This window comes from Podarcis gaigeae (assembly GCF_964106915.1).
Source record: "Podarcis gaigeae genome assembly, chromosome: 4".
NCBI lineage: Eukaryota > Metazoa > Chordata > Lepidosauria > Squamata > Lacertidae > Podarcis > Podarcis gaigeae.
Genome location: NC_139677.1, coordinates 81,014,743 through 81,033,385, shown reverse-complemented (window position 1 = coordinate 81,033,385; position 18,643 = coordinate 81,014,743). Strand labels below are relative to the sequence as shown.

Sequence of the window (18,643 nt, the reverse complement as noted above, 5' to 3'; positions counted from 1 at the left end):
CCAGCTCTAAGATACATTCCCAGAGGACACACTTTTTCAAACACCTGTTTATTGCAATCACATTTCATGTGTAAAAATGCACTATATAAAGAGGCCCTCAGAAAAAACAAGTACTGAGAATACCAATTCATATCTCCGATATTTAGTGATTAGTGTCTTCAGGCTACACATTCTAAAACTATAGTGAAATCTGGGGGATCGTTCTGGAACAGATGGTTTCGGAATTTAATCTGAGACTCTTAATTTGTACCACTTCTGTGGGTTATAAAGAAAATCTAAAAGGTGGAGACTCCAAGCTGGCTGTATAACTCCCAGATTATCCTTTTCTAGGAAGTGGTCTTTAATCTACACCATCGCAAAGAAGTGTACTTTCAATAAAATCCCTGCCACGTTTGATACATAGTGCATATCGTTCTTAGCTAAATACAGCGGTGCCCCGCAAGACAAACGCCTCGCAAGACGGAAAACCCGCTAGACGAAAGGGTTTTCCGTTTTGGAGGTGCTTCGCAAAACGAATTTCCCTATGGGCTTGCTTAGCAAGACGAAAATGTCTTGCAAGTTCCTGCGGTTTTTTTCCCCTTCCCCACCCCCCTTTTGCTAAGCCGCTAAGCCGCTTATCAGCTGATCCGCTGATAAGCCGCTTAACAGCTGATCGCTAAAAGCCGCTAAACCGCTAATAGCGCTAATCCGCTAAGCTGTCAATGGGCTTGCTTTGCAAGACGAAAAAACCGCTATACGAAGTGCCTCACGGAACGGGTTAATTTCGTCTTGTGAGGCACCACTGTAAGCCGAAGATTGTGCATCTGAATAAGGCTGATGTCTTTAATGCATAGGAGGTGGTTTCATTTTCTTTGTGGTCTGCAATTTTCTAAAAGAGAAAGAAAGCAAAGGCAGGCACAGTCTGTGGGGCTGATTCAGAAGGCTCGGTAAAAGTGGAAAGAATTCTCCCTCAAAATGGAATGTTCAGGTCTTCTAGCAACAAAGGTCCTATGCATCCTGCTTTCTAGACATAATGAGTGTATATATTTGTGAGCGTGCAATAGAGGGACATAAAACACAAGTATCCACAGCCTAGCAATTTTCACTTTCCTTCTTAAAACCTTGGAAATGCAAGGTTTCTCTCTCTCCGGCTACCCCCGCTCTTCTTTAAATACATTTAAAATTATATTTCTAGAGCACGATCAATGTACACAGAGCTTGGCAGTTTCCTAACACTTCTTCTGGAAGGAGGAGGGAAGATTTACAGTTTACAGTCTCCCAACCCAGCAGTTTCGTCTCTGTACCCCCAAGCACTTCAGATTTCCTCCCCACTAGATAGGGGCACAGCTTACTTGCAGAGTTCCTCTAGGGTTCCTAGGCCCTCTCTGGGCCACATAACTGTGACAAAGATTCCTGCCACCACCACCACCAGATTAGGAGGGAAACTGGAGTTTATTATGCTCGCCAGAAGAAAACAGCACACTTGCCATGGAAACTGCAGAACCTCATCACTTAAGGGATGGGAAGTTTAATGCAAACTTAGAAAAGGCAACGCAACCAACATTTACTGTGGCAAAACCCCCAAGGTGCAGAGAATGAGGCCTACTTCCCACTGAGGTGTTAAACCTGGTCTGCATCACTTCAGACACGCTGGTGGGGTCCAAACATTTGACCGTTCTTCCAGAATTGTTGAGTGTTTTATGGGCACATAGAAACGTAGCATGTCTAGAGAAATAGGGGAAAGGAAAAGTATTGTGTAGGTTAACATTCATTCATGAAGGCTCCCTGCCATTGAAATGTTACTGCCCAGATGAAGGTTTACTACCTCAGAGAGAACTAGGCCCGAGTTTTGAGGGGGGGGGGGGAGAGACACGGCAGCATAAAAGTATCAGGTCATGCTGTAATATCACCATGGAAACCAAGAATGCAAGTCCCACAAGCATCTCCTGCAAGCTGACTTAACGGGCAGGGCTCTACTGGACAATACGATTATAAAGAATGTGCTGCGCTTAATAGGCTAGGGGTTTTATTGGAAGAACTTAGGCTGGCTAATAATCATCTGGAAAAGAGGCTAAATTCCACAGGGATGTTTTTAAAGGAACTTGCAAGAACTCTTTAAAAGGTACTGGAATGGATAGGCCACACAACCAATACTACCAAGCCAACAGGAGGCATTTATACTCAGACCAGCAGCACCCCTCTCTTAGCTAATTTTTTTATGTTTCCTAGTAATGAGGAAATGTTCCTAATTTTTGCACAATTGGGCATCCGTTGGGCTATCAGCATATCCAGGGGACCACATACCTTATACACAATATTTAAAAAAATCCACATTAATCAGCTCAGTGAGGAGAAGGTTCCACAGCCGTGGTGCCACCACTGAAAAGCCTCTGCCAAAGGATCTCACACCAGACAACTTATTCAGGACAGGGACTATAAAAAAAGCCTCACTAACTGGTTGTAATGTAGAGGCAGGTTGATACAAGAAAAGGTGCTCTCTCATTTGGGTCTCAGGTTCTTCAGGGCTTTAGATGCCAACCTAGAACTGGGTTCAGAAGTCAACAGGCGAACAGCTAAGCTGTTTAAGAATTAGTGCCACAGGTAATTCCACAGTGATCAACTTAACCTTTGCAAGGTTCTTTGCATATCATTTTGTTTTTAGCGAATATTATTTGTACACCAATTACAATAAATTGACTGACAGGTAAGACAGCTCAAAGTGTTCTGTGGGGATGGGGCAGTTTGGGATCTAACCTGCTGACCATATCCACTTCCTTTCCATATTTTAAAATCAAGATGGGTGGGGCTGTCACACACAAATTATGCACAGTGTGCAAAAAGCAGAAAAAGAAGGTTTTTCTTTCTATCTCATGCAATAAAGCTGAATGTCAGAAGATTCAGAACATGTAAAATAGTACTATAATAGTAATGCATAGTGAAACAGTGGAATTTGCTACCACAAAATGTAGTGGCAGCACCAACTTATGACAGTTTTAATTTAAGGAGGGGTAGACACATTCATGGGACACAGGTGGCGCTGTGGGTTAAAGCCTCAGAGCCTAGGACTTGCCGATCGAAAGGTTGGCGGTTCGAATCCCTGCGGCGGGGTGCGCTCCCGCTGCTCGGTCCCAGCGCCTGCCAACCTAGCAGTTCGAAAGCACCTCCGGGTGCAAGTAGATAAATAGGGACCGCTTACCAGCGGGAAGGTAAACGGCGTTTCCGTGTGCGGCTCTGGCTCGCCAGAGCAGCGATGTCACGCTGGCCACGTGACCCGGAAGTGTCTCCGGACAGCGCTGGCCCCTGGCCTCTTGAGTGAGATGGGCGCACAACCCCAGAGTCTGTCAAGACTGGCCCGTACGGGCAGGGGTACCTTTACCTTTTTACCTTTAGACACATTCATGGAGCACAGGATGAACACCAGATGCTGGGAAAGATGAGAATGCTACTGTGCTCATTTTCTGCATGCAGGCTTCCCATAGGTATCTGATCAGCCACTTAGGATGCTCTATTAGATGCCTTTGCATCTTTTTACATTCTTAGGGCTGCAGCCTTAAATTAGTTCTACTAAATGTCCTACTTCCATTTTAACATCTTCAAATTCAAAACAATGAACTCCAATGTTTGTTTTTTGATTTATTCCGTCCTGGAAGATTATAAATTGGCTTGCTCTTGCTATGATTTTAAGTCTTTTATCCTACAACCACATGCGTTCATGCCTGCCTGCGTTACAAGTCACTTGCATGAACACGTCTATAATCAAAGACAGTTTCTTAAGTCATGCATCACACTGTTTTGTATTTGCTTTGAAACTTCGTATTCCTTGGACCTCGTGCATTATCCAAACAAAATTACTTTACCCAGGACAGTGTGTTTGTTTGACAGTACTACCTAAGGAACAACCAGTTTTTGTTAAAGCTCCTCCTGCAATGGAGACGATAGCATTATTTTCCTGTGTATCAATAACTTTTGATAGCAAACAATAGGAGTACTAAGAACCGGATTGTGACACATGGCAGACTGAAATTGTCTATGAAGTCATACAAACATAGGAGGCTGCCTTATACAGAGTCAGAGCAGTAGCTTAATATTGCCTGCACTAACAGACAGCAGCTCTTCAGGGTTTTCAGATGTCCAGGATTAAGCCTAGGGGATTTTGCATGCAATGTAGATGTTCAATTACTGAACCGCAACCCTTCCACATATGTAAAAGCTGCACTACTGCTTTAAGTTATGCATTTCTCTCTGAGAAATCTTCCTGTCCATTATTTCCTTTATTGTGCTTTTGCCGATATAGGAAAACCATCTTGAGCAAGCTTACTCTCTATTGAAAATCAACAAGTGTGGCTTCAGTGGAACTGCTGGAAGTTGGCAGCAGCAGCTAGTCAAACATCTGCTCTGAAAGACTTTGAAAGCCACTGGAAGAAATTTGGAGAGCCACAGGCCCTTTGAAACAGGTTAGAGATCTAGAAATGTAACTTTTGTACTGATCCGGGGAGAAAACACTCTTCCTGCCAAGATGCGGGACATGTGCACAATCTGTAACTCAGAGCTGTGTTTTGATCAGAGACATAGTATATAGGCTACAACTGTTTGTCTCCCTTTCACTTCCAATGCTTTAAAAGTGCCACTCCTTTAACTGCAGAAGATACTGCGACATGCAGAGTCACTTTGGCAGTGCTAGGAAAGTGCTCTCCACCTGCTAGCATAAGAAAGGCTACTGCCCTGTTATCATCTGGAGCAACTGGCAAAATGCTGCACTGCCACCCTCCCAACTGCCGTATCACTACTGCTTAAAAGGACCAGGCAGTGAGGAGGTTGGGGTAGTGCAGCTGAATGGGTGGGGTGTGGCGAGTTCAGAGCTCTGCAAGTGCACCAGTGGAGCCAAACAGGCACTCTCACACAGCCCCAACCTCCCCACCACTATATCCTAGTAAGCAACAGCGATTATGCTGTCAGAACAGAAAACGAGAAATGCCTCTGAAGTCTCAGGAGCCCAATACAGAGCAAGACTACAGAAGCTGCAAAAGCCCTTCTTTAAACAACATGATAAAGGTATTTCTGGGCAACTGAGCTGTTAGGTTGTACTGTACTGTTAGCCTGCAGCTGCTCCTACAAATAAAAAAATGTGTTTTATCTGGGCTGTTGAATTGTTTTAATGGATTAGCTTTGGATACAGTATTATCTTATTATTTCTCCAATAGACAATTAATATTATTTATGTCATGTTGATTTCTTTGGTTGCTGCTATGACAAATAATGCAATTAGTACATTTTGCCCCCCCCCCCAGTCAGGTTACTGACTGTTGGTCTACAGATAATATCCAACTCCCCAAAGTCCAGAGAAAAAGATTGGGGGTGTGGGGTAGGGAGAGGCTGTGAGCAGGGCATTCCCTGCAGATCTCAAGGCACAAACCTCAAAATAGGAGAGTGGAGGCTGCCGACAATCAGGACTTCAAAGTGTGATATTGGTTGATTGACAGGTGGGTGGCTCCACCAGGGGGTAGATAAAAGTAGCAGGCCCACTAACCAGAAAAGGTTCTCCACCCCTTCCCTAGATCCACGGTAGAAATTATGTGAGATCTGCCTTTTCCCTATTCTTAAAGCAAGTTTTACAGCACTTACTCAAGGGGGAGGGAGCACGTATTGCCCAAGCAAGGACTTTCACAACTCAGGTATCAAGGACTGAGGATTCTCAAGAATGCTGCTCTTCTCCCAGCAGAAAATGAGAGGATCTTTACCTAAAAGGTCACCAGTTGCAAGTTCAACTTTTTGAGAAAGGAGAAGACTGTGCTTATCTGTATTTGTACAAATGCAGTGATCCCACCGAACAAACTTTGCTTCCCAGTACCTAGACTGAAGCAAGCTGTTTCAAGTAAGTCACCCCCAGCACAAAGCAAACTAAATCTCTGCATAAAATACAAACTCTTACCTACGCATCGCAGCACTGTATGGAACCCACCTTAAGTCATTCCAAATGTGGCTGTTTTCCTGCAAGAATCTCCCAGCCCCACTAGCTCTAGCTCCCCACTAATGAGGTTCCCTGTTTACTGGTTATAGAGAAAACAAGGATCTACAGAAAAATGTATTTGCACCTTGATGAGTTTTCTAACACACAAAAGGTCTCCAGTTTGAAACCTGGTATTAACACAGGGCCATAAAGCAAGGCAACATGGTTGACTCTGGCGGCAGATCTGGACCCTAGGAATGCGCCACTCAACTTTGCTGCTGCCCCCTCACACGCCATAGTAGCAGTGGGGTGCACCCAAGGAGAAGGAGAGGGGAACGGGAGCAACAGGCCATGCCCGCAGGAACAGTGTTCAAAATTCATCAGGCGCATTTTGCACCTGGCTGTTGGCCACTTGTGACCAAGTGAAAATGCCCGGGCGTCAAGATGGTGCCTGCTATCTCCCCCATCTGGAAAGCATGCCTAGGGATCTTTGGATCTTGGCTGTTTTCACACACTAACAACACATCCTTTAGAATGCTATCCGTTATATTTTTTCTGCACAATCAGAAAAAATTTCAGGAACTCAAAAGTCGTATTAAAAAATATGACTTTCGAGCCCTCTGGCCCAAAAACGAGGCATTCCATTCTGGCAACTGTAACCATGGTTTAAGGGGCCAATCGGCAGCTAGCTCATATATCTGAGTTTCTAACACTGCACAAGAGCAGTGGGGCACATCCGTGGTGGCGGAGGCACTGCTGGGCACCAGGAGCGGGGGTTGCCTCAAGCAACAAAGCACCCTGGGCTGGTTCTGCATCAACATGTAGATATTTATAGGGAGGCCCATAGTTCAACTCTAGAGCACATGAGTTGCATGCAGAATGTCCTAGGTTCGTCTACATAGGGCTAGGAAAGACACCTGCCTGGAACCCAGCTGCCCATCAGTATAGACTAGCCTGCTGGCTAAGGCTGATGGGAGTTGTAGTCTGAAACATCTGGAGGGCACCAGTTTGGGGAAGGCTAGTGTAGACAATCCCAGGCTAGCTAGACCCACCATCTGCCTCAGTGTGCATCAGCTTCCTACATCCTTATGCATGCTGGCATAATAGTAAGTGGCAGTGAGATGCAGACTCTCGGTTTTAACCCTTTACCTATCACCAAGTTTGTTTCCAACAGCTGAAACACTATAATGGGAAGGAAAACAAACCCAAACAAAAGCATGAAAGAAAAGAAAATTAAAGGCTGAATTGGGAGGTCACTGTAATGGCAGGACAGGACCCAGAGTTCCAACAGGCTGCACTGACGCAGGAAAAGTTAATGAGACAAGTAAGCAGAGTAGGGAAAGAGTCTCTGTCACAGAAGGCTAATCAGCTTATTAGGAGGAGAGCCAAAACTACATTCTCAATATACCTGGTCACTGTTAATTCTCAGCAAACAAAGACATAACTAGACTGAAAGGGTTATTGCATGACCCAACACTGTACAGGTTGATGCGCATTTCCTGCCAGAATGCCTCATCAAGATTTCCTATTTTATCATATCTTCTTGTTTTAGTTCCCCCACACCTTCTTCCTTGGAGCAGTTTTAGAAGACCCATGCCAACATCAAAGAAACAAAACACACCTGAGGCCAGTTGCTCCTCAGGCAAACACACAGCTGACAGTATGGTGAACAGCCCCATTTGTGTGTGACCATTGTAACGAATGAATCGCCTTACATTCTGAAATGAATACTGGAGATTTCAGATACTCCTGTGAGCCCCACAACCTAGTAGCTCATGTGCTATGTTGCTCATCGGAACAGATTATTCTAATGAGTGAGAAAACATTGTTTGAATTGGTTCCTAAGAAAGCATCTGCAGGCAAAATGTCTCAAAAGGCAAGTGGAAACAAAGCTGTTCTCATATAATTACACCATAATTATTTTATAATCATTATAAAAAGAATCATAATTGCAGAAGTAATAAAAAAGGAGGGAAGCTTTCATTAATTTGAAGCAGTTCACACACTTAACACTGCTTTTATTTATTATCTCAGCATCAGGTGAGGTCATTCCAGGAGTTGCGAAATTTTGGTACCAGCTAGTATTGTGGGCATGGTACAGATTTAACAAACTATGGTTTGTTGTTACATGCCTTGGGCTTGTATGAACTCCCCATCACACACAGATGAAGAAAAGAGATTTAAGATTTCCGTTCCTGATTAACTAGAAATTGTAATCTGCAATTGTGTCCAATCATTGTGAAGTTTGTCAGGTTCAGACACAATGCTAAATTGCATCTAAACAGAATCAAAAGCTTCTGATCTCTTCCTTGTGACCACACTGGAGGAAGGAGGAAGAACATAAACATAAGGCTAGTTCTCATAAAACAAGGCTATGGCAATGTTACAACCCAACCAGTTCACTGTGGCCAAAGGAGAAGGAATGTTGAACAGGCCAAGTATGTATGTGAAACATTGGATACCTGTTACTAAAACATTCCAAACGCTAGCACTGCTTTGTTATTTGTATCCAGTGACTCTGGGCTTCAACAAAGGATGCAAAGTTTAGCAGCAAACCAAGAAGAGGAACAACTTTAAACATTGCTTCAGATTGCAACGCAAACTCAACGCAAGTTAATGTTTTATCAATATTTTTTTATTTAAAAAAACTAGAATACCTGTAATTGAAAACAAGTCTGTTTTAAAAACTGGACAACTTAAAAGATACACAACGATATTAAGATACAAACAGAAAAGGAGCATGTGCTTTTCATTGCGGACACGGTCCCGTCATTCCCCAGAATTTTCAGTTTAAAGGAAACTGCAGAATATAGCATACCCTTGCTGAAGACCTGAAGAATCACACTGGGTTTCTGATATGCAATCCTGACCTAGAAAGGGCAATATTCTGATGACGTGGCTGCTTATGACCCAATTCCCACAAGCCAAGAGTGTCATTCAGCCGCTTAGAAGTAACTGAGGCAAAGTTCTCCTCTGGCTTCCACTTGTTTAGCGGTGTTGCAGCTCGGGTATCAGATTATCTAGGCAGCTTTTGGTCTGGCAGTAGAGCGCTATGGGTTACTTGCCAGACTTCGGAATTCGAATCCAAGCACCATAAGTAACTTTGCAAAAATGAAAGCTGCATAAGTATTGGCTTTCTAATGCCACCCTGTTAGTGCAAACCTGCCAAAGAGTTTCGAAGGGATTTGATGTGGGCTTGTTCCTTTTATCTTGGAGTAACTGTGATTCTTGAAAGTACAGTACATTCACTCTTAAAAATAAATAATGTGGCATATTTCCACTATAGTAACTGGCAACAACAGCTAGCTTAAAAAGCCATCAGACATCAAGGGTGATTAACAATCCCTTGATACTATCCTAATGTGATTTCCTGCCCCTAACAGCAGCAATTTCCCTTAGAAACTTAAGCAAACAAACTGGATCCGTGCATTCCAAATCACATTCAAAATTTCCACTGCAGTTTAGAGGCAGTAGGCAAGGGAAAGCCACTGAAACCAACTTTATGGCTTTAAATGCTGGGCAAACACAAGCACTCTGCCTTGCCTTATCTGGGCTTCATTACATCTGCTTGTGTTCTAGTTTTCAGGTTTCTTTAAAAGCAGCAAAGAATCTAGCACCTAGGAGGAATATTTGATTACACACCCCAAAAAAGGGAATAACAGATACCCAAAAGCAGAGAATTCAGCACATGAGTCTGAGCAGCATATCCTACACATCTTATGCCTTGGATTTATTTAGCCCTGCCTCTCTGCTCCGTTGCTATTATTGGCAAGGAAGGCCAAGAAGGTTCTTTACCGTAAATAACTGGCTCACTACTTCTAACGTAATCCGTAGGTGAATTGCATCAGAAGGATATCTCGAGCCAAAGTATGAGAGATGCTAATACTGTAGTCCTGGGGCAGTCCCCTCCATAAACACTTAAGACCAAAGACGGAAATGCAATGTAGTAATGTCTCGCCCCTCCCGCAACAACACACACACACACACACACACACACACACGTGTGAACCAAAAAAAGCGCCATTTAAGGCAAGACGCTTTTCATTCCCAAAGCCAAATTAGATCAGCCCATCATATGCCTGCGGTGCGCAGTTGGGGAAGGGGAGAGTTTGTCCACCCTCTGGAAATCGCAATGTGGGAAGGGGATGGTGGAATTGGGGGGGGGGGGAGGGAGAGAAACGAAAAGGCGATATGAACACCCCCACCCCAGCCGCATGATCCCCGATTCGACCTACCTAGGCAGGGCGTCCCTTCCGACTTCTTCTACGCCGTGACTTACACTATAAATATTGCATCATGCACCACGCTGCTCGCAAAATGGATTCCTCGCGTAGCATGTGGCTGAGGTCCGGAGCACATGTTCGCCCAGTGAGAAGGCGGCCGGGCCGGGCGGAAAAGCCTGCCAGCCAGCGCGATCTTGTTCAGAGAAAGAGATGTGGGCGAACCGGACCCGCGTGTTCCCGGGGCTTCCCCCACCCACCCCCGATTCCCCACCTCTCCGGATGAGCCTTCCAACTAAAGGGACATCCTAGCAAGGCGATCTAGCCAACTCTGCATGTATAGAGGCTGGAGGAGAAAGAAAGGGCAGAGGCGCTGGGGGAGAAACCGCTGCCTGGGGGTCACCCCGGTTACTCACCCCGCCTGCGCCCGGTCAAGTTCCTGGTGAAACGGTGACAGCAGCAGCAGCTGGTGGTGGAAAAGGGAGAGAGAGAAGAAAGGGAAAGGAGCGCGCGGCGGCGGCGGTGGCGGCCGAGGAATGCGTGAAGCCGAGTTGCGCGCTCGCCGGCTGCCGCGATCTCAGGAGCGGGCCGAAAAGGTGCTGCCGGTGGCGGCGGCTCGTCTCTACGCGTCGAGGCGGCTCCTCCTCCTCGGTAGTGAATGGAAGCAGCCGCAGGGCGGGGAATAAGGCGCGGAGGGGAGGGACTCCGAGCGGCTCACAGCCGGCGTCGCCTCCTTCGCCCTTTCTCCACCCCCTCCGGCGGTTTTATTATAGCAAGGGAAGGAGGCAGGGAGGACGCCGCCGAGCGGGAAGCGGGCCGTCTGAAGAGAAGGGCATTGAGGGACGACAGGAGCGTCCGCGGGCTGAGGCGGTCAAGCCAGGCGCAGTAGCCCAGGGCTGCCGCCGCCGCCGCCGCCTCTGCCCGTCCCAGTGTTGGCACGTTTGGAAAGGCGCCCGGGGCACCGCTCGGCGCGTCCCAGGAGGCTGAGCGCGCGCGCGCCTCTCCCGCTCCACACTCAGCATTCCCGCCCAAAGGGTGTGTTCCGAGGGCAGGGCTGTGAAGCGCGCCAGCTGCGTCTCGGCTTCCTTCCTCTCTCCGTCTGGCTGTACCCTCCACTCCCCCGCCACACGCACGCAGCTTACCTTTCCTCCCCCGCCCCGGGCGAGGAGGAGGCAAGTTCAAAGCGTCACCGCGTGTGTGTCATTATCTCCCGCGTCACTGGAAAGGTTCCGAGAGATAAGGGGAGGGGAGGAGGGGGCAGCTGTAGAGAAAGAGCGCGAGAGGGACGGAAGGGGCACGAGAGGGCGGGGGGGGGGGAGAGAGAAGGGGACGGACCCCGGACCAAGCCGCCTCTGCTTTGCGCTCGTCAAGGCAGGAAGGGAGCAACGGGCAATGGCATGCCACACTAGGCTTGCTTGTTTGGGGTGTTCAGCCTGGACGGGTCTGTGCCGTCTAATGCCGTTTTTGTTTGCTTTGTGAATGGCCGCTGCTAACAATGTGGATTTTTTGGTATTTCGTTTTCTTCTTGCTCCTTTACAATTCTTTGCCCAACCGCAACCACATAGACATATCAAAACAGACAAACACGTGCACATGTATGTACGCACCAGCAACTCAGGATAACACTACATGCATCTGATGAAGCGATCTACAGTCTCATACTCTCCAACATTTCTTCGGTGAAAATAGGGACGTCCTAAGGGAAAGCGGGACATTCTGGGATCAGATCAGAAACAGGGGCAGCTTCTATAAATCCGGGACTGTCCCTGGAAAAATAGCGAGAATTGAAGAGTCTGCAATCTAAGGACCACCTCTCCCCATATGAACCGACCTGGATCCTTTTTTGCAGTGACTCCCCACTTGTGGGATGCTCAGGGCCAGATTTAGGTTTGATGAGGCCCTAAGCTACTGAAGGTATATGTCCAGCTGTCCTTTGTCAACAACAAATTGGCACTGTTTTTTATGTTGAATATAGGCTATATGGTAATTTACTTACCAGTACGTACATCATAGGAGCCTACACACCACAAAACACTGTTGCTGTATGTAGGTTTTATTTGTATTTTATCTTATATTTTAGAAGTGTGCATCCAGTTTTTTCCTTAAATTTTTTTTTTGGGGGGGGGGGCCAAGAGAGTGGGGCCCGAAGCTATAGCTTGTTTAGCTTATACGTAAATCCAGCATGGGATGCTCTCCCCAAGGAGGCTCACTAGGCAAAAATCTTCCTCTTCTCCCAGGTCTTTGGCTAATTAAATAACACATGACCTTTTAAACTGATGGGGAGGAGCATTGTTTATGTTTGTTATGGTATGTTATGGTATTCTATTGTTATGGTATTCTATTGTAAACTACCCTGTGATCCTCAGATGGAGGGTGGTATAAAGGTAAAGGGACCCCTGACCATTAGGTCCAGTCGCGGCCGACTCGGGTTGCGGCGCTCATCTTGCTTTATTGGCCGAGGGAGCCGGCGTACAGCTTCCAGGTCAAGTGGCCAGCATGACTAACCCGCTTCTGGAGAATCAGAGCAGCGCACAGAAACGCCGTTTACCTTCCCGCCGGAGCAGTACTTATTTATCTACTTGCACTTTGACGTGCTTTCAAACTAATGGGAGCTCACCCCGTCGCTGGGATTCAAACCTCCAACCTTCTGATCAGCAAGTCCTAGGCTCTGTGGTTTAACGCACAGCGCCACCCGTGTCCCTAGATGGAGGGTGGTAAAGACATTTAATAAATTATTTTCATTATTAGAAATCAAAAATTGACAGATAGAGCCACCTAACAGTTCAAATGTAACACTGAGGGTCTAATTAAAACATGTAACTTGTCACTAAAATTGTTCTCTACCAGATTTAACAGTACAATCCGTTTCTATTTATAAGTACCGTAAGTCCTGTTGAATTCAATGGGGCTTACTCCTAGTTAGGGGGTTGGGACTGCTACCTAAGTCATGAGTCATTGTGGTTTTATAGACTCTGCCTGAAACAGCTTGCAAGAAGAGACTGTCTTTATTGATCTTACGCAAGCTGCTCTGGGACACCTTTTATGGAGGAGGATAAAATGCTTTAAATGGATATATTAGAATAGCTATTCTTCAGCTGACCTTCAAGATTACTGTGTGCTGCAAGGGTAATTGTGCCCTTTAGCGTAGCTTTCCCCAACCTTGGGTCCTCAAGTGTTACCACAACCCATATCATCCCCAGCCATCATGGCCAATTGTTGGTGGTGATGGGACCTGCAGTTTAGAAAAATCTGGGGGGGCCAAGGTGCGTGAGTCTTTTAAAAAGCAGGCATCAATTTCACAAATGACAATGACACTTCTAATTCTGAGCAGCCTTAGTTGAAAGTCTTAAGAAGTTCAAATAGCTCTACTTTCAAGTAAGCATGTTTACCATTGTAAACATGCTATGCCATCCAGTCAAGTGCATGTTTCTCAACAGTAAATCCCACCAAGTTCAATGGGCTTGGTTTCCATGAGTAAGTCATAGGCTTTCATCCGTAGTCTTCAATATACCACTTTTTTTTGCTGTTTTTACATAATATTGTAAAATAAGTTTCTCTTTCTTTTTTTGAGTATTTGTTTTTTTATAAGGTTGCTACTCATGTAAAACCTGCTTTGTGGCTAAAGTGGGATTAAAAATAAATGGTTCCTGTTATTGTTCTTTTCAAAAATGTAAACATACAACTACCAATCTATGCAATAATGGCATGTATTTCCACAAATTGTAATGAAAAAAACAAGGGAGAAACAGTACACCACAAATGTCTGTCAACCTTATACCACTTTAACTGTCATGGTTTTTCCTCCGCCCCCAAAAAAATAAAGAAGAGGAGGAGAATTGCAGTTGGTGAGTTGCAGAAAACTTTCTGTTTGAGAATCCTTGGTCCCTTCTCAAAGAACTAGGATTCTCAGGGTTCCCTGAGTAGATGGAATGCCTTAATCAGTTTAAATTTGCACTGTCCATAAGCCCAGGGAGCTTCCATATCTTCCCAGAGTGGCTACACATTGAATTTATAACCACATTTCTCAACATTAACATAAACCGGGGTAGGGAAGCTGTCGCCTTCCAGATGTTGTTGGACTACAGCTCCCATTATCTCTGCCCATTGGCCACACTGGAAGATGGGACTTGGAGTTCAACAGTAACTAGAGGATTGCAAGTTACCTAGAGCAATGGTAACCATGGCTTTCCTGGTGCTGTTGGGAGTACAGCTCCCATTATCATTGTCTGCCATTGGAGATACTGTCGCCAAACCCTGTTAGTAAATAACAAAGTCTGCTTCCATTTCGAGCAATGTAAATATGGACTGCATTTTATACATTTTTGCCTGTGCCCTTAAAAACTCTTGTTAATCCAAAAGTTAATATATTCTTAATCGCCTAAGGCAGGCTAAGAGAAAAAATATAATATGCTTAGATTAATGTAGAACTTTAATTCATTTTGAATACACCACATAGCACACCCTTTTCTTAATCTGCAATCTCATCGGATCAGCTCAAAGTCAAAAAAGGAACAACGCCGTGCGATTTATATTCTTTTACAAGTCATTTCTTTCCCACTTGCCCTCCTTATTTATTATATCACTTTTCCCATAGCCCTTTTTCAGTTGCAATGAGAAGAGATTAAGACACAAATAACAGAAATATGTTTCCTCCATTTAGAATGTACTAACTTTTGATTGAAACGCCTACCTGCCTTTTAGAAACGCATTACAGTTTTGCTGGGAAATACTAGTGGAGTTATGCATGTTTTTATCATTTTAAACACAGTTACAAATGAAAAGGACCTTTTGATTCTCTTCCGCACCCCCCCTTGAAAAATAGTGGTTTTGAAAAACTTCCCAGCTGATCTGCCCACTGTGAAATAGCTAATTCAGATTCAGAAAGGTTTGAAGCTCCAGAGCCTCAGGTGTGCTCTGATACACAGCTGGGACTCTTCTATACTGTATACGACTGTTAAACTCAAAGGAGAGTTTCAGGTGCGCATCAGAAACTTTATCTGAATGCAGACTGTTGGATCACAGCACCCTGGCTATCGGACTTACATTTAATTGCATGCAGTTTCCACTGGTTTCAGGATTAGTTAATTTTTCTATTATCCTGAAACATCAGGAAGGCCTTGCTGTTTGCTGACGGAGCACCGTTTAGAGAAATTCGTGTTTTCCATGGCTGGCCCCTTGAACTATTATCGTCATACGTTGCGGAGACTGCCGAAGTTAAACCAATTCTCTCCATAATTGTTAAGCTAATAATAAAAGCATGCCTGATTCTGCCAGGTTTGGAATGATTGACTTTTGTCTGTTTCTGAGGGATTACATTATACAACTTCAAATGAATCATGTATACATCAAATATATATGTGGAAAGGATGGGGGGGGGGGAGTTGCGCCCACGCTCCCACATCAAAAAGCCTTCCTTCTCCACAGAAATAGAACTATCATTACAGTCATTATCTTTTAGAAGTAAAGCATTACAGAAAGGTAGGAGATGGAAAGCTGTCAGCTCTCAGTTTAATAGCTGGCTCTTTTTTCCCTCAAGTAAAGTGGAACTTGCACAACACACTCCTTTGCTCGTGACCAACAAGCATATTCAGCACACATTTAAAGCACATCACTTCCTCCAAATGAAGCCAGGGAACTGTAGTTTGTCAAAGGTGCTGATAATTGTAGCTCTGGGGGCAGAAAGAAACTAAAGTTCCCAGGAATCTTTAGAGGAGGCCATGTGCTTTAAATGTATGGTGTGGGTCTGCCCCCAATTTTTGTTGTCTTCATTGTCGTTTTTTAACACCTCTCTTAGCTATTTCTGTGGAACACTCTTACCTTCACCCAGATGCTCTCACTTGTAGATCCTCCATAGCAAATAGAAGCCAATCCGGTATTTATGGAGCTCTCTTTAACTTCGCTTCTGTAAGAGATAGCCTCCTTGTTGCATGCTGGGCACTTTTCTAACCTGATTCAGCTGCCCCACAAGTATGCAATGTACAATCTAACGTTTTATGTTCCCCCTTCTCCACTGTACACTTGTGTGCGTCAGTAGTGACCTTGACCCCGGCTTGCTACAAGTCTGAGTGTGTGGCCAGCCCGGCCATTGCAGAATGTTTGTCACGATCAACCAATTGGAAAGGGCTATAAGAACAAAATACTGAAGGAGGGTGGAAGGGGGGAAGTAAGTATGTCCATTGTTGGCTTGGAAAAACATCAAGGTCAGCACTGACACCTGGCAAGGCCCACTGCTGATGTCAGCCTCGGGGCCTCCCTTCAAAGGGGGGGTGGAGAAAACAGTCTGCCCTGGCATTCTGAACAGCTCCAAGAGCTTCGTCTCGCCACACTTTTATGGTGCCTTCTTGACCTAACAATGTTTTGGAGCATCAAAAGGATGTCTAAAGAGTTTCTCGAGCACTATCACTGCAGCAAGATAAGCCCTCCATGGCTCACTGACGGCAAGGAAGAATGGATGGATGATCAATCTGATTCTTTCCCATGCGGGTTTCATGTGTTGACAAAAACAGCTCCATGTTGTACTGTTGGTGGGTGGGTAGATTTGTCTATTTAACAGGGAAAATTCTAATAATAATTTTTTAAAAGCCAACCAGATTTTGCAAATAATAAATAAACAAATTGTTTTTAAATGCCCCCAGGAAGTGACGCGACATAGAATCATATAAAGAGTTGGAAGGGACCCAAGGGTCATCTAGCCCAAGCCCTTGCAATGCAGGAATCTCAGCTAAAGCATCCATGGCAGATGGCCCTCAAACCTCTGCTTAAAGCCCTCCAAGGAAGGAGAGTCCACCACCTCTCATGGGAGTCTGTTCCTCTGCCGAACAGCTCTTACTGTCAGAAAGTTTTTCCCGAATGTTGAGTCAGAATCTCCTTTCTTGTAACTTGAAGCCTTTGGTTTGAGTCCTACCCTCCAAAGCAGGAGAAAACAAGCATGCTCCCTCTTCCATGTGTCAGCCCTTAAGAGATTTGAAGATGGCTATCATATCTCCTCTCAGTCTCCTCTTTTCCAGGCTAACCATACCCAGCTCTTTCAAGCGCTCCTCATAAGGCTTAGTTATGCCTCGGCCCAGTATACCTGAAGGAACGTCTCCACCCCCATCGTTCAGCCCGGATACTGAGGCCCAGCGCCAAGGGCCTTCTGGCGGTTCCCTCACTGTGAGAAGTGACGTTACAGGGAACCAGGCAGAGGGCCTTTTCGGTAGTGGCACCCGCCCTGTGGAACACCCTCCCATCAGATGTCAAGGAAATAAACAGCTATCTGACTTTTAGAAGACATCTGAAGGCAGCCCTGTTTAGGGAAGTTTTTAATGACTGTTTTAATGTAGGGTATTTTTAATATTTTGTTGGAAGCCGCCAAGAGTGGCTGGGGAAACCCAGCCAGGTGGGCGGGATATAAATATTATTATTATTATTATTATTATTATTATTATTATTATTATTATTATAGTTTCCAGACCCTTGATGATCTTGTTTGCCCTCCTCTGCACATGTTCCAGCTTGTAAACATCCTTCTTAAAATGTGGTGCTCAGAATTGGGCACAGTATTCCAGGTGTGGTCTGTCTAAGGCAGAATAGAGTGGTACTATTACTTCCCTTGATCTGGATGCTATACTTCTGTTGCAGTTCCTTCCCGGGGAACTGTGCAGAGAAAAAGTTGTACCTGTCAGGGAACTAGCTGGCAAAAGAGAGAAAAGAGAGAGTAGTGCTAAGTCATATGATAGACATATGATAAACAATTAACACAGGGGTCAGCAAAAATTTTTAGCCGCAGGCTAAACACCAGAGCCGTTTTCCCCATAGGCTTAGTGGTGCATTGCACCAGGCCACCGGCCCCTCAGGGGCGCCCCAGCAAGTGGGGGCTTTGCCGGCGGCCTCCCTTTTCCCTGCATGCCCGGCAGCTGCGCCCTGTCAACCAAAAGGCTGGCGGGCATGCAGCTTCCCTCCCAAGCCTCTGCAGGGATCACTCTCCCTTAGTGGCATGGGGGAGAGTTGCGCCCCCCCCCACTCCCCGGATGGCTGGCAGTGCACAGCTATGGCCATTCCAACACTATCCATGGTAATTCTGAGGCACTGTGTGGATATTGGCACCCCAACGCCACATCTACTAAAGATGGCCCTGCAGACCACTGTCCCTCAGGCCTTGTGGCGGGCCAGAGAAGCGGCACCAGGGGGAGGGAAGCTGGAAGAAGAGGGGGGAAAGTAGTCCTCCTCCCCAACCCCAGCTGCTGCCCTTACCTTCCCTGGGGCTGCCACCGCTGCCGTTGCTGCTTCTTGTAGATAGGCAGAGCAAGTTCATCCGCTCCACTCTCTGGCCCACAGGAGGACCAAGGCGGTGGCGGTGGGGGGAAGATAAGTGACACAAAAGGGCTAGCTCCGGAGAGGGGCTGCTTAAAATGGCGCTCAGCCAGCTCAGCCTAGCATCTTTCCTCCTCTAGGCAGGGCAGGGAGAAGCCAGGAGGAGGGAGGGAGGAGCCACCGCTGTGGTGTGTCTGTGTGGGGA

The 18,643-nt window shown here is 45.8% G+C and overlaps 1 protein-coding gene across 5 annotated transcripts in view; it reads right to left on the bottom strand.

Annotated features, from left to right (window-relative positions):
- The window catches only part of SLC7A1 (solute carrier family 7 member 1), a 50,978-nt gene extending 34,866 nt beyond the window's left edge, over positions 1-16,112 (bottom strand). The window contains exons 1-2 of one of the 5 annotated variants that reach the window (XM_083736768.1): positions 10,563-10,757; positions 8,745-8,796 (exon numbers count right to left, since the gene is read on the bottom strand). The gene's annotated coding sequence lies outside the window, so the exon portion shown is untranslated. Of the gene's footprint in view, positions 1-8,744; positions 8,797-10,161; positions 10,322-10,562; positions 11,328-15,963 lie in introns of those variants that run through there. The other 4 variants (XM_083736765.1, XM_083736764.1, XM_083736766.1 and 1 more) reach the window with 4 other exon arrangements.
- Between the last annotated feature and the right edge of the window lie 2,531 nt (positions 16,113-18,643).